Here is a 15763-nt window from a genome sequence, read left to right as displayed (position 1 = left end):
TGAGGCACACCATAATTTTAGCATTTCTTTAAGCAGTTCTTTCTGCTCATTACTGATGCCTGGAGGACAGTGAGCACCACGAAACATTATATCTTGCTGTTAAGAAGAAAGTAGGAAAGAGTGAGGCAACATAGCATAATGAAATATAGAATTCAAATTACTATATTTTGCAGTAATACCATCTCTATTACTAGGAAGTGTTATAGAAGCAGAAAGGAGGATCAATATCATTTAGCTATGATGGTCAAATTGTCAATGTCAAATTGAAATATGCTTTATCATCCCGCCTACTGAGACATGTATTCCACAAGTAAAACTGAACTAGACCAAGAATTCTTCTAGGAAAACTTTTCATAACATTACTCATTACTCCCTAAAGGACTGAGCATCAGTTTTCATGTCATGGCATATGTAGGTCATAAAATATAGGTTTCAACTAGTTTGAACACTTGACAGTAGATTTATCATTAAAAGCAGAAGTTTACAGTGTCTAACAAAACAATATCTAACTAGTACTTATGTACTAGTTTCAGCAAAAGCCAGTCCACAGCAGCCCTACAGTACTGACGATAACACAGCCCTACAGTATAGATAATAGATGTTGTAAAGAGGTTGCAAACAAATTCAGTCTGAAACTTATAAGACCTTGAAGGCTAATGTTTCTCAGAGTTCAAAAATGAGAAGCTAATCTCCCCTGAATCTACTCTGACCTGTAAACTCCCTTTGCAGTGTCTCAACATTTCCCATTCATTCTCTCAAAAGAAGTTTTTTTTGGGCAGCAATAGCAAATTTAGGCATGAAACAGTATAAGTAGTAAAATCCCAGATGTCAGCTACATCTCTCTCTCCCTCCAGCCCACCACAGCAGAATAGAGGAAGTGAATTGGAAGGTGTCCTAGGTAACCCAAGATGTTACTCTGTCCCATATTTATCTGTGCCCAAAATTGGCACTGTCTCCCTAAGACCCTGCAGCTAGAAACAGAATTGTGGGACTGGAGTGCGATGGTGTTTCTTTTTAAAGTCGAGGTTGTTCAACACCACTCTCTTGCTTCTTATCTCTTGTTCTTTGCCTTCTGTTCTTAAAGGAAAAGAGCTGAGGCAATGCAGGAGGAGCCTTCCCTTGGTTTTCTTTCCTTTCTTGTTTTTTTTTTCCCAAGGGAGTTGCTTTGGGAAGGCTTTCCAGGAGGCTGCTTCTTGCAGTTCTTGACCACTCCAAAGCAAATTCCATGGGTGCCTGTCTACAGATGCAGCATTTTTCCTGGAAAAACAGAACAGGCCCACTCCATGCCATCGCCCAGTTGGATGCTGGCCATTTCTGATGAGGAAAACACAGAGTTCCACTGCAAATTCCAGACACTGATTGAGTTCTAGCCACTGGACTGTTGATACATTCCAGCCACTTTTGTTGATACAAATGCTGCTGAGAGATAAGAGGAGCCTTTGACTGCTTTTGGACTCTAGATTTTGTGGGGCTCTTTTGTCCATGTCATCTGTTGATTGTTGTTTGGGGGAAGAGGGAGTTTTGTAACTGTGGAGGTTTGATTTTTATGGGTTTTTTTTTGTCTTTTTGTTCTGTCTCCACTCATAGTCAGAAGAGAGGTGAAGGCAGCCGCCATCTCTGTCTTTTCATCTCCACACAGCTGCAGAGGGTGCCATCTTGGGGGAGGGGTTTCTCCTCCATTTTTGGTTTCTCTTGGTTCCTGGGGAGTCATGGATATTTCAGCAACTTTGTAACTAGTAATTTTTATGGTACTTTTTCTTGCCTGTTGTGATTTCTTTTTCTTTCTTTTTTTTTTTCCTAAGTAAACTGTTATTTTTTCACTTCTTTCTACTCTTATTTATCCCTCTTTATTGGCGGAATAGGAGTGGTTAAACCTAAAGAAGAGGTAAATAATTTTTGAATGTCTGTCTCCTTAACTTTTCTTACACCAAAACAGAAGGGTAAAAGTGAGAAAAATATGGTGGAGATAAAAGCAGTTTAATAACAGAAAAAAAAATTAAGTAACAATAATAATAATAGCTATTGTTGTTATATAATGTCATGAAAAGGAAAATTTAAAAACCAGGGGAATAAAGGCCAAGACAAGTTATGCAATTTGATCCCCACCAGCCAACTGATGAGCAGCCTGTCCCTGAGCAGTGGCCCCCAGACAACAATCCCCAGATGTTTTTGCTGAGTATGATGCCTAATGGTGTGGAATATCCCTTTCGTCCATTGGGGTCATCTGTTGTAGCTATGTTCCTTCCCAACACCTGGCTGAACTCCCAGACCACTCACTGACAGGGGCATAGGACAAGCTGAAGAGGCCTTGACCATGTGTAACCACTGTACAGCAATAAGAGAAACACTTCTGTATTATCAACACCATTTCCAGGAGAAATCCAAAATGCAGTCCTGCACCACCTTTCATGATAAATTCCAGCCATGACCATTACAGGAAAGAAGGCAAATGAGGCCTGTGTTAAACTTCTCCTACCACACCATAGTTGTCTAAAGGTTGAGAAAATTTTTACTGAAATCTTTTTAACAGGTTCAAAATCAGATTATCAGACGTTCAAATCCTGACAGACAGCACAAGTTACTCTCTTCTTTTGAAAGCAGGGAGACAAAAACAGAGTATATCTCTTTAATTATCAGTGTTAAGGAAAGGTCAATGGTGCATTTTGATTGGGTTCTGTGTATTTGGTATTCTTTAAAATTGATTTAAAAGTCATATCTAGAGTTTCCTTATGCTTACTAACTTGCAAGAACACAAATAATATACTTCATAGAGGAAACTGGGAAAACATTATTAAATATCATTAAAATGCTATTGACAGAATATTTTTTCAACATGTTACCTTGTATTTTAGGAAAGTATCCCTTCAAGCATTGAATTATTAAAGATCAGCACACAGCATGCAGTATGGTCTTCAGTTTCACTTAAGTGGAAGCTGAATAAACCAGTCAAGATGGAAAACTGTTTAATAAAGAGTTTCCACTGCTTTAGTAGTTCTAAAAGCAAAAGAAGCATCACATGCAAGTAAGTACTTGTCTGAAAGCATTTAATCTATATACAATGTGTCTGGAAATTTGAGGGCTAGCTCCCAGTTCAAATAATGAAGTTGATAGAGGTAAAAGTGATGAATTATACATCATATTACTGTGAGACTTCCTGCTGACTTAAAGAATAAATGTAGCATTGACATATCTAATATTAGGGGTCTTTTAATGTATGCATTTCCCAGTACCTCGAAGAGTTGTTGATGTCTATTTATCTAACACTGACATAAAGGCAATCTGTAGAGCATTTATTTAAGCCTTTTTCTTGCCATTTTAGGCTTCACATTCCACTGTCTGTTTAGTAAGTCACAGAATTCTGATTTTTCCATTCCCCTGCTAAAAAAATAAGATGATTTAGAAAAAAAATAAAAGACAGCACAATGAGATCAAAGCATGGAATTCCTCATGCAAAAGTCTGATTCCAGTTAATTAAATAAATAATTAAAAAAAAAAAGCCTGAAAAAGGTCATGAAAGAAGTGACAGTTTCCCACACAATCAAAATAGTGAACAAGTGCCTTCATGGTTTTCTTGGTAAGATTATAGTCCCTGCAAGTATTGTATGTCAAATCAGAGGTTCAAATAGCCTGGCATCCCATGGAACAGCTAGCTGCCTTCAGAAAACTAAGTATAAGCTAAGTATAATCTTTCCCAGGACTCATCTTGAACTGATTTCAAACTTAGATCAGAAGTGCAAGTTTAGCAGATCTTTAACTTTACTACTGCCAGTCTGTCCAGTTTACTTCATTGTAGCTAAGATCTTTGCATTCCCTTTATATGACAGACTCCCAAAATTGTCTGCTGTTTTCTGTGAAGGGTGGCCTTCTTCTACAGAAGGCACGAGGTAAACTGGGTATGGATCTTCAGGCACTTGATGCAAGTAGTAGTAGACTTGCAGACTGGTTCAAAGAGCAGCTGGACAGATTTAAGGAAAAAAAATGCAGAAGATATTCTGTATTTCTGGATGCAAAAGATATTCTTCACATCCACTCTCAGACAGTGTCAAGTATGGGAGAATGACGTAGATACAGATAACCACTGCTATTCATATTAATTATGGTTTTGCATTCCTATATCTAGGTCTAATTATAATTAATACATAAATAATTAATAATATAAATACGATAATTAACTGATAGCTAGATTACGTTGTTTCCCACAGAAAATGATGGTGCCTAAGTATTTCTTAGGCAAGAGGTATAACACATAGTCCTTCACAATATTCACCCAAAGTCTAGGAAACTCTTGGCTGAGCATATAGATATAGATATAGATATAGATAGATATAGATATAGATATAAATATAGATATAGATATAGATAGATACAGTCTTAAAATATACATGTTAAAATGGCTCCATTGGGATGAAATTTTCTGTAGAATATATTCTGTATTTCTAAGGTTTGTGATTTCAGCTTCATACTAGAATTACCTGTAGGAAAATTTCTGCAGATGAAATGATAGTTGTCAATCATGTCATTAAAAATCCCTAACGCATAAAATCTGTACAAATTTGAGAAGTTTTCAGAGATACAGTCTACTTCAGTAATAAACCATGTGGCACAGTTCATCAAACCTAACTAGACATTTTCACTTTCCTTCCTGAATATTCTTTACACACTACTCAAGGCATTTTCCATGACAAGGACAGCACACAGTTTTTCTCAATAACTTGATGAGTTGCATAGCATATATTTGTTACTAACATGTTGCTAAAGTTAAAATGCTTTGTACAAGTAGGTAAATTGCTAGTATTTGAATAAATTAGCTGACAACATATTCATGCTGTTATTTTTTGCAGAAAATATGACACAGCCTAAAACAAGGAAAAAGACTAAGTCTTGAAAAGTATGCCATTAATTTCAAGCAATGTTTATTACATTGATATAAATGTGTATTAATTGCAAAATGACTACTGCTATGAGGCCACACACACAAGAAAAGAAATTTATCCCCAGGTATTTATTTTTTAATTGTGTGGCAGTTAATTTTGAACCATGGAAATCTTGAGTGGAAAGCTGTATAAATCACAGGTCTTTATACAACTTCAGTGAGCCCAGAGCAGAGAAAACAGATCATCTGTTATGGGGTGTCTTCCTTGCTGTGCCAACTGTTTCACTTTTGGAGACACATCTGGATACTGCATTCACTTCTGGGGGCCACCAGCCTAAAAAGACTCTGAACCTGTTGGAGGACCTCCATGGGAAGGCCACAAAGATGATCTGAGGGCTGGAGCATCTCTCCTATGAAGTCAGGGTGAGAGATCGTGGTTGTTCAGCCTGGAGAAGAAAATCCTGCAGAGACCTTACAACAGCCTTGCAATACCTAGAGGGGGCTGCAAGAAGGTTGGAGAGGGACTTTTTACAAGGGTGTGGAGCGACAAGATAAGGGGGAATGGCTTTAAGCTGAAGGAGCGTAGTTTTAGGTTAGATACTAGGAAGAAATTCTTTACTGTGAGGATGATGAGACACTAGAACAGGCTGCCTAGAGGAAGTTGTGGATGCCCCATCCCTGAAAGTATTCAAGGCCAGGTTGGAATAAAGCTTTGAGCAACCTGTCTAGTGGGTGGCATCCTTGCCCATTACAAGGGATGAGACTAGATATTTAAATTCCCTTCCAAACCTTTCTGTGGTTCTAATAATTTAGATAGAGATACAAGCAAGTAAACATGAAGGAGGGAAAAATGAAAACCTGACAGATATGTTGGTTCTGTAGTCACAGATTAACATGACAAGAAGACAATTAAGACACTACAAATACCTAGAACACTACAGCACCTAGAACAGCTGAGAAAGAACAGTAGCAACACTAGCATTGTAGTTAGTTTCCCTATTTCTCCAGTCTCAGTGTAGTCATTAGAAAAGGTTCCTTCTGCTTGCCAAGGTCTAATACACACGTCATGGTTTAACACTCAGCTGTTTTGACAAACTTTAGCTAAACAGCTTTATAAAGCTCTCCTGTTCTGCCAGTAGCAGCTGCAGAATTTCAAGAGCTTTCAATTCTACATAGCTGATCTAATAGCACCACTTCACAAAAAGAAGCTGAATGTCCCTATAATCATGAAGTGCATGCTGTGTATAGGTGGAAACTTCTTCAGCTGCAATCTGTTCTGTTCAGCACTATTTGCACCCCTTCAGTAAAATTTCACATTCAAGCAAGCAAGGCAAGTAAGCAGTACAGTAAACAGACAGCTATGCCTGAGATTTAGCTAACTGCTAACTTAGCTAATGACAACTGAACATGATGTGAGAAATTACTGAATGTAAAAAAAGATGATTGGGAATAACATAGGGCTAACAGGGAGCAGCATGAAAAGCGAGTGGATTTTTCAGATGATTAAGTAGAGTTTGAAAAAGAGTATGGATGGACTTTTAGAGGACAGAAACAAGATGTGCTTGCGCCCCAGAATCCTTTGAGTAAATCCAAATTTGCTACACATTTCCATTTCACTGCAGAATGTTTAGGTTGGGTGTCACAGCAGTCAGGTTGACTTCTGTCTTAAAAAGGCAAACTGATTTTATCTCCCTGCATGCACTGGCTTGTTCAGGATTGAAATAAACTTGCTTTATTTAAAAGACTTTTGAGGAGATATCTAGATAGACAGATGTCGTGGTTTGACACTAGCGCAATGCCAGCGCCCCCATGAAAATGCACCTTCCCTAAATAAATGCCCAAGCTTAATAACAAAGGGGAAAAAAACTTTATTAAACTACTACTACTACTGAAAACACATAAACTAAATCCAGGATGAAGACCTTTTAAAACACCCCTCCTCCTCCCAATTTCCAAAAACACCCACCATGAAACATCACCCGGGATTCCTGATCAAATTACCACCCTTCAGATAATCAATAATCAGTCCATTAAGGGAGAGAGGAGTCTCTCTTGCACCACAGACCCCCCAGGAAACACAGTTGCCACCTCCTGTGTTTCCATGTCACACATGGCAACCGCCCGGAGAAAATCTGCCAGTGTGACACTCTCATTTCCATGTCACAGTGCTCTCACCACCGTGCATGGACAGACTGCTCATAGGATGCTTTGCCAAGGACCAAAAGAAACCACAGTTCAACTTCTCATCTTGGGACTACAGTCCCCCCCATTTTCCCCTGGGGCCAAGGGTCCAAGAACAGAAATCATCTTCTTTCCCGAAGACAGAGGGCGTCACCATTCCCTCCTCAGCTTTCTTCTGTTCTTGCCATTCCGGTGCTTTTAGAAGCTGAAACAGGTCTCCCTGGGTCACCACTGCATCCCCCTAAAATGCAGTCTCTATTGCAGGAGATTTTGGTTCAGTCCATGGCTAACAAGAAAAGTCCAGCCAAAAGCTACTTCATCATCTCCTCCCACCTAAATATTTCTTCTTCTAACATCTCAGGTCCCGGACTATCTCTCTTCCACTACAAATCAAGGAGGAGTAATATTTTACAAAGCCCTCATTTCCCGGAAAGGGTTAAAAGTTCAGACTCCCTGAATGGCTGATATCTCGGTCCAGCGTTCCGTCTCCCACGCTGGGCACCATCCCCCCCCCCCCCCTTCTCCTTCTCCTCTGCCGGCAAATTTCCAGGTGCCGCCAGGCTCTCTGTCACTTTCCCTCTGTGGGGAGGGGGGAACAAAGGCATCTCCGCTTCTCTCCACCCTTCCGTCCGCAGGAGCTGGCTTGGTTCCAGACCCTCAGCCCCTCGGCCTACCTGGACAAGGCCATGTGGCTTCCCCTCCCCCGCCCAGGCAATGGCTGGGCAGGGGAGGTCTGCACTCTCTGACGACCGGAACCAAAGAGACAGTTCCCCTGGGAGTTCTTGCTTTTAACCCCCTGTGTTCTCAGAGGCATGTCCATACTTTCAGTGGCCACTCCAGGTGCCAATATCCAAACCTGACCACTGATTGGTTTGACCCAACTTCCTGGAAAAAAATTCACTTCCATGTCAAACCACGACAATAGATTAGATAGATAGATAGATAGATAGATAGATAGATAGATAGATAGATAGATAGATACTGAAGCTTCTGGCTAAAAGGGCCCTGGAGTTGATTCACTATATTCAACAGAAAACCACCACTTCCTGTGCATAATTGTGAGGAAATGTAACAACTGAGATCAAATTTGTGGGAAAATTGTCAAGTTTACAGTCTCTAAGACAAGTTCTTACACACAGTTAAGCTACATTCTGAATTGTAGTAAGCCTACACCACCAGCCTTCACTCTCTTGAGAACCACAACTCAAGTCTACATATATAGCTCATCCTACAATCCTCATGTTGGGGTACAGCAGTGCTTCAAGAGCCAGTTTTTGAAATAGTGTTAAGGAGCTGATTTACTTATTTACCGTAGCAGTGAGAAATGGCAAGGCCTAAATGAAAGCTAAAGATTCCTGAGAAAGACTAAAACAAAAGTCTGTTCAATTAAGGTATTTCTTATATATTTAATTATTTCAAAAATTACTGTATCAAAAAAAAACTTTTCAATTTTTGTGCTTTGAGAGCAGGATCCTTTTCAGTAGTATTATTTAATACTAGAGAAGCAGTTCTGTGAACAGAATGGATATCCCAAAGCTCATCCTTTACTAGAAATGCCTTCCAAGCACTGTTCACACTAAAAGTGAATCACATGTGATATTCTTTTTAATGAAGCAAGCATATGACACTGAACATATGAAACTATTCACAAATGAGACAGTCTTTTGGCAGTCAGCCTGAGCTACCATCTGTTCTTATAACAGAAGTGGAATAAAGTTTATATTATACTCTGCTCAAAAAATTTAAGTAGGGATATACTGTATTTTACTAGTAGTGTTTATTGGAGATATCTGAAATTAACATGAAGCTGAAGGACACTGATGTATTCTTCTACTTTCCTACAGTTTGGATCTATACATTCTAACAAACGAACCATTCATTTGAGCAAGTAAGGATAATCAGTTTTGAAAAATAGGTTATAAACAATATCACATAACTTTAGAGCATTATTTCTGAAAGTATCTCTTTTTATTTTTCCATCAATACTAAGATATTTTTATTCATTCCTAGTGTTAGTACTGTAAAACTATCAGTAAATATATCCAAGAAGAACAGTGACACTCACTGAAGTATTGGACACATGATATTAAATTTATTATTCATGAAAGGATGTGAACTCAGAGCTCCTGTTTCTTTGGAAATAAAAAGAAATGACAGATCACAAATCTTCCTTCTATTTGTCTCCCTCTACACTACAAAAGCTGTGTAATCTGATTACTGTGTAATCACATATTTTTAACTGATCATTTGCAGTCACTATACTGAATCTGAGATCTGCGTGATGAGAAAAAACCAGAAATACTATAGGTCACTTGAAGAAATTCTGAAATATGTCCTCCAATTGCAGATAGGATTCAGACTTTTTAAGCTCTCATATTTCAACAACAGTAGGCTATCCTAAGTCAAGAGCTTTTGTTTTAAAGCAGTCACATCTTAGTCTCCCATACCAGGAGAAAATAAGCATTAGCACAAACACTTTGCAAAAGGCTAAAGAACTCAGTAAAACTAGAAAAACAAATATCTATTAGACCTGTATATATATTTTATGTTTGTATATTTTACATTGATTAAGGCAAGAGACTTTTAGGAGATGTATATCCAGGGTGACCCAGTTGCATTCCCTTCTTAAAATTTCACCTCCAAGCCAATATCCTCTCTTGTGCAGAGTTGTTGTTGTAAGAGCTCCCATCACAGAAAAACATCTTATTACAGCTGCAGCTATTCAATATCATGTCCATTAAAAAAGCACAAGCACAAACCAAACAGAGAGGATCAAATTTTCTTTTCCACTGTAAGAGAGACAGAGACACCATTCCTTGTGTACTTTGCTGCCTCAAGACTCCAGTAGTGCTATGTGGAATTCAAAGACACATGCACAGTTATACAGCTAGCTCTGCTGTATAACTTTATCTATAAACCCCATAATTTGCAGTGAACTTTAACAATATATCTCCCAGCAGTTTCAAGACACAAATTAAAATTAAATCTCCTGTGTCCTACACAGAAAAAAGGACAGCAGCTGTTATTTAGTCTGAAGCCCACCCTAGACAAAGATTCACAATACCGCTGCACCTCCAGCTCCCTCTTTCAGCTATTATCCTAGCTGACACATTAGACAATCTTTTCTGCAGTTATGCCTACAAACTAGAACATAAGTCCTCCTCAATGGCCTCTTCCATTTCATCTCTTTTTTAAGCATGTCACAAATGCTTCACCAAACCCTTCCATCATCATCTGAATAAAATTTTCAAATTGAACTCAGGTCTAACATACCTGAATTGGAGATTTTAATGATGTGAAGTCTCCCTAGTTTTTCTTCTTTCAGGACACCAGCCCATCATATCCATTTCATGAGACCACCTGCTTGGTGAATTAGGCCCAGTGCTTCTCTTCATTTGACTATTTCAACAATGTGATGGCTTTCCTTTTACCTTTCTTACAATTGTGCTCAATGCACTACGCACCTGTAATCCTATGCAGCAGCAGAAAACTGCCTGAATATCATTAATCTCTATAATCTCAATCTAATGTTTCCATCCTTCTATTACACAAGGAAAAAACAATATCGGTTTGCAACGATGTTGTCCCAATGGCTAGAGCAAAATAGTGATTCCTGAACAGCATTAAATGAAATGGTGAGAGTGTCTTTCTGCACAGGACATCTAGAGTAGGGATACAACTCTTAGTATGCCTTAACAGCTAATTTAAAGCAAATAATGTCATTATGCCTTAGTTTTTAGTGTCACCAGGCTGGCAGTTAAGAATAGAAGTAAACAAGAACTGGAAGTCACTTAAAAACACCCTAAGTACTTTAGCTCACAATAGCACTTAATGTGGATCACATTTAGTATTTACTGGCCTATTATCTTACATTCCTTGGCTTTTCTGTTCTGTTTTTATTTATGAGTTTAAAATGGTATTTTATGAAGTCTTAAATATATAAATAGATGTACATATGATTGTGTTTATTTACATTGTTTAAAAAGATTTAAAAGGTGCCCAAATAGAGCTGTATCATATGATTTTACAGCTATATACTTCTAAAATGTACTCTTATTAAACATGAAAAATACCTTTTTTTTCTTATCAATTAAAGCATACTACACTCTGATTTACAAAGTAAAACAGATGCATTTTTGCATGCATTAAAAACCAAAAAAAAAACAAAACAGTATTCTTTTATGGCTACATAAATTAGACAAGGTTGAATGTTTCCTCTTGAAGGTAGTATAAAAAAATTGTTTATGTGAATGACATCCCTTACTTATTCTAGTCTCTTGTTCTAGTTATTCCTTGTCATTAGAAATGTAATGCATGTACTATTGAGACTGTTGCATTCATTAAATCAAGTCTGAAACAGATAAGGATTTTGCACTTTTTGCTGCAAAATTATGAACAGGAGAATTTGAAAATAGAAGTAGATATATACAGCATAAATAAAACTATGTCCAGTAGAATCCTAATTATGTACCTGAAATTATTGTTTCTATTACCACATACCACTGCATGTCAAATGAATATGGATTTTCATGTAAATTAAATAAATCACCGTACCAAACTAGCTTGAGACTATTCTTGAAAACCACTAGGTTATGCAAAAAAAAATCATAAGGCTGTGGTCATTCAGAGACTTATTTTGACTGAAAGAGCAAAATCATTTTCACTGCTTTGAAGACATTTATTGTATGATGGCAATATCACCGATAGGTCATAATTAAAAGTATTGATTAGAAGTTCATACACACATATGCATAAACAGACTCTCAGATATGTAGTATGTGTATAAACACACACAAAATTCAATGTTATGGTTCCAAAAGTACTACCAAGACTCAGCTGGTCTGCACTATTCTTTCCACAGTAGTTGTATTGGGTCTGACTGGGATAGAGTTAACCCTGGGCATGGGTGCCTCATAGTGCTGTTCATTTCCATTGCTAGCTGGAAAGGTTGATAACATACCAGGTTTGGCTACTGATGAGCAGCCCGCCCCCCTCCTCAGTACAATGGGAGTGGGCAAGACCTTGATGCCACCAAAACATCAAGGACAAACTCTCCAACCAATTTACTAAGTTGGAAAGCTGACATTACTTTACTAGCAGTGATGGAAATATGAGGAATTCTTCTCCAAGCATTCATGCCCGATAACCTAGTAGAACAGGTTGTATTCTTGAAACGAATTCATGCTCATCTCATTTCTTGAATATATGCATATATGATAATTATTTTCATGGACTTATTTGGATACTCTGATATGTAATTCTCTTATCAATCTTTATTCTGACAAAAAAATCCCTGTTCTCAAATCTGATATCCACTATTATGTATTGATCACTAAATTCATAAGTAAGCATTAGCTGGCATAAGACTTGACAGTCACAGATGCAGGGAGTTAACACAATGCCACATTAATCTCTTGTAATAAGCATTGTATGATACAAAAGTCAGCATTAACCACATATATCAGGAATATATGCTGTTGTGCTAAAGCACAAAGAATTTTCCAATATCTTCCCCCATCACTGGAAAGATTGCTTCTTAAAGAAATACTAGTTGTTCAGTAACATTGGGACAGCCTGGACAGCCAAGCCAAACTGACCAAAGGGATATTCCATATCATATGGCATCAGCCCAAACATAAAAGCTCACAGGAGTGGGGAAGGGCATTTATTTTTATTATTTGTCTTCTGGAGCATCCATTATGTGTACTGAAGCCCGGCTTCCAAGGAAGTGGCTGAGTATTACATGCTGATGGAAAGCAGAGAATAAATATTTTGGCTTTCTTTGTTTCCACATGTAGCTTTTGCTTTATTTTTCATCTTTATTTTGACCCATGAGCTTTCTCCCGTCCTATTTTCTCTCCTGTGTTGCTGGTGAGAGAAGTGATAGAGTGGTTTGGTAGGCATCTGGCAGTAATGTGGTCTTTACCTGTATGTCAGAATTTGAATAATCAGGAAAGGCAGTGATGAAGACCTGATGTGCTGCTCATAACTTGTTCTATACACTCAGCACATTTTAACAATCTTCAATTCACTTTGCAGAATATAAAAATTTATTTAAAGTACTTTACAGAATTTTAAATTGTTGGAAAATAATTTAGAGAACAATAAAGTTCAATAGATCAGTCTGGCTCAGGAAGACAGTCACTGCTGATAAAAGGAATAAGATGTGTCAAGAACAGTGAATGTCAACAGGGAAATATAAGCAAATTCTGTAAGACTAAAGTTTGGACAGATAATTCACGGTTTTAATATCATTATGAGAAAAGTCCAAAATATTTGGAATCTGACTTACAGTACTTCACTGGCTGCCAGATCTTCCAAAGTGAGAATTACTTGTTCCCATATCAAATGCTATCTTTTTGAAGGCATGTTAAATTTTGGTTTTCTCTCTGCCTCTAATTAGTGAATGAAAGTACATGCTAGACTCCCATCTGTTCTAAATACAAATTGAAGGTATTGATTTTAGCTTGGTGTGCAGAAAACCCCCCACACTATTTTGTAAGGATATTCTTCGCCAGGTCAAGTGAAGGAAATAGTGTGAACAAAAAGAAAGAGCAAGGGATGTAATTTATTTGGGAGAGAGCGATCAGTTGCTTATAAATTACTATACTTTGTAAAGGATTTAGATTGTTAAAGATGTTGGTCATTTTTGCGCCATAATTGAAATGTTTGCAATACTTGTTTATGTGGCAGTGTAACTCTAGGGCATTTTCAAATGTCCCACTGACATCTCACCCGTGCAACAGGTACTATTGAATCTAGAAGAAGCTCTGAAGGAAAAACGTGTTTTCTTTATTGGTATTACATTAAGGAATTTTATGGAAGTCAGCAAACTTACTTAGTGTGCATTTAACTCCAGTATCTAAGTGATTTATAATACCACTGAAAAGATCCGACCCTAAAATTGAGACCTCAGAAAAACCTACCACTGGAGACTGTCAATCTGATACTGTGGGACAAATTTTTGTCTGTTATCCTGTTGCTCACTAGTATATGTTTTATAATGGCAACAGGAGAAAAAAAATTTCACAGGTTTTGTGAGGTTATAACCTCTATTGTTGGTGGTCCCAGTCATAAACACACCTCAAATCTTCTGAGAAAATAGTCCTATTTTTTGAGCTCTTTTTATATTATCAGTGCCTATTTGTCCATGTACCTGACATCATGTAAGACTAGTTGTTGGTATGTGACCAGACAGCAGAGAAAGGACATGCTCCTTATCTGTGGGAGCATGGACTGGCACAGGTTTCTGATAGTCTTATTTTCCTGAATGAAAATCATCTTATGGATTCCTATCAAGTGAATGATAATATGGAATAAGACATATGAGTTTGAAAGTCTGAGGATTGGTAAGAATGAAGAGTATAAAAACATGATGTACAATTTCATATATGCCAAAATATGAACACCAACATCCTTCATATAATCTGTCAATATCCTTTGTACAGAATTGTGAGACATATATAGGGTTTGGTTTTTTTATTTGCAGTGCAAGCATGTTTGTTCTACTCAACTGTTTGAATAGATTTTTATAAGCTACTTTAAGAGCCTATTGTAGCTTTAAATGTTGAGTTTATAATAAAGAACAAAATCAGTCATACAGTTGTGCATTTTAGAAATGGTAAGTCTGTATATTTTTTTCCCAATAAAGCATTTCTCTGAGTCTACAGGCACTTCCCATCATGATAAGAAAACAGTATAGCCGGTAATACATAAGGGTCTTTAAGACAACATGAAATTTTGATAGATGGGAATATCAAAAAGCAGTTGTCAAAGCAGCATTTCAAATTTACAGTTTACTATGCCGTTACAATTTTCATGGAACAGAAAATCACTTGTGGAATCTTATTTGAATTTGTGTGGGTAGGAAATTAAAAGGATTTCAGATTTCACTGAAAAAAAAAGATCTGACCCACTGTCAGATGGGTAAGAATTATAATAACTTACAAAATAGGGGTCTCTGCACTCTTCTTTATAGATTTAAAAATATACAAATATTTCCTATATCACTAGAGAAAATTTGTTTTATATCAATGTTAAGGCAAGACTGATGGTTTACAAAGGCAGGGCTCATCTCTCATTCATTTGTAGTGGATACCAAGAATCCTTACCATGGGTAGAGTGCAGATCCAGGCCAAACAACAAAAAAGTACTCTGTAAAGCTTCTAACAAGTTTCCCTAAAATATTAAGCAGATGCTGTAGAACTGCTCTCAGTTGTTTGCAACTGAGTAGCACTTTATCCCCCAGTCTCCTATGACTACTCTCTATGACTACTCAAGAAGCAAGAGAATGGGTGTTTAACAAAATCTCTCTCTTTTAAGCAAAAACATACTTGGAAAATAACTCATGGTCCTAATTAATGGTGTGACATCCTGACATTCTACCAGTAATTATTACCTCAGGAAAAAAAAAAAAAAAAGTGCGATTCTGAAGTACAGCTTTACTTACCCATTACTTTTTTTCTCCCATAAAATTCAACCATTTGTAATTATAAAGAAAATCCTCCAATATCATTCATGTTCTGAGCGAACAGTACAGAAAAGGAACATTCACATTATTAGGAGGTATGGCTTCAGGAATAAATTCCTGCCTAATCTAAAACTGCAAAGATCTTCTCAAAGGATAAGAAGACAACATGAGTTATTGCCAGCTTGGGAGAAAGTTTAAAGAGTGATTAATTGGAGGAGTTTTCTTTATGGATACACTTC

The sequence above is a fragment of the Vidua macroura genome, chromosome Z, assembly GCF_024509145.1.
Source record: "Vidua macroura isolate BioBank_ID:100142 chromosome Z, ASM2450914v1, whole genome shotgun sequence".
Lineage (NCBI taxonomy): Eukaryota > Metazoa > Chordata > Aves > Passeriformes > Viduidae > Vidua > Vidua macroura.
Note: the sequence above shows the minus strand (reverse complement) of the source record.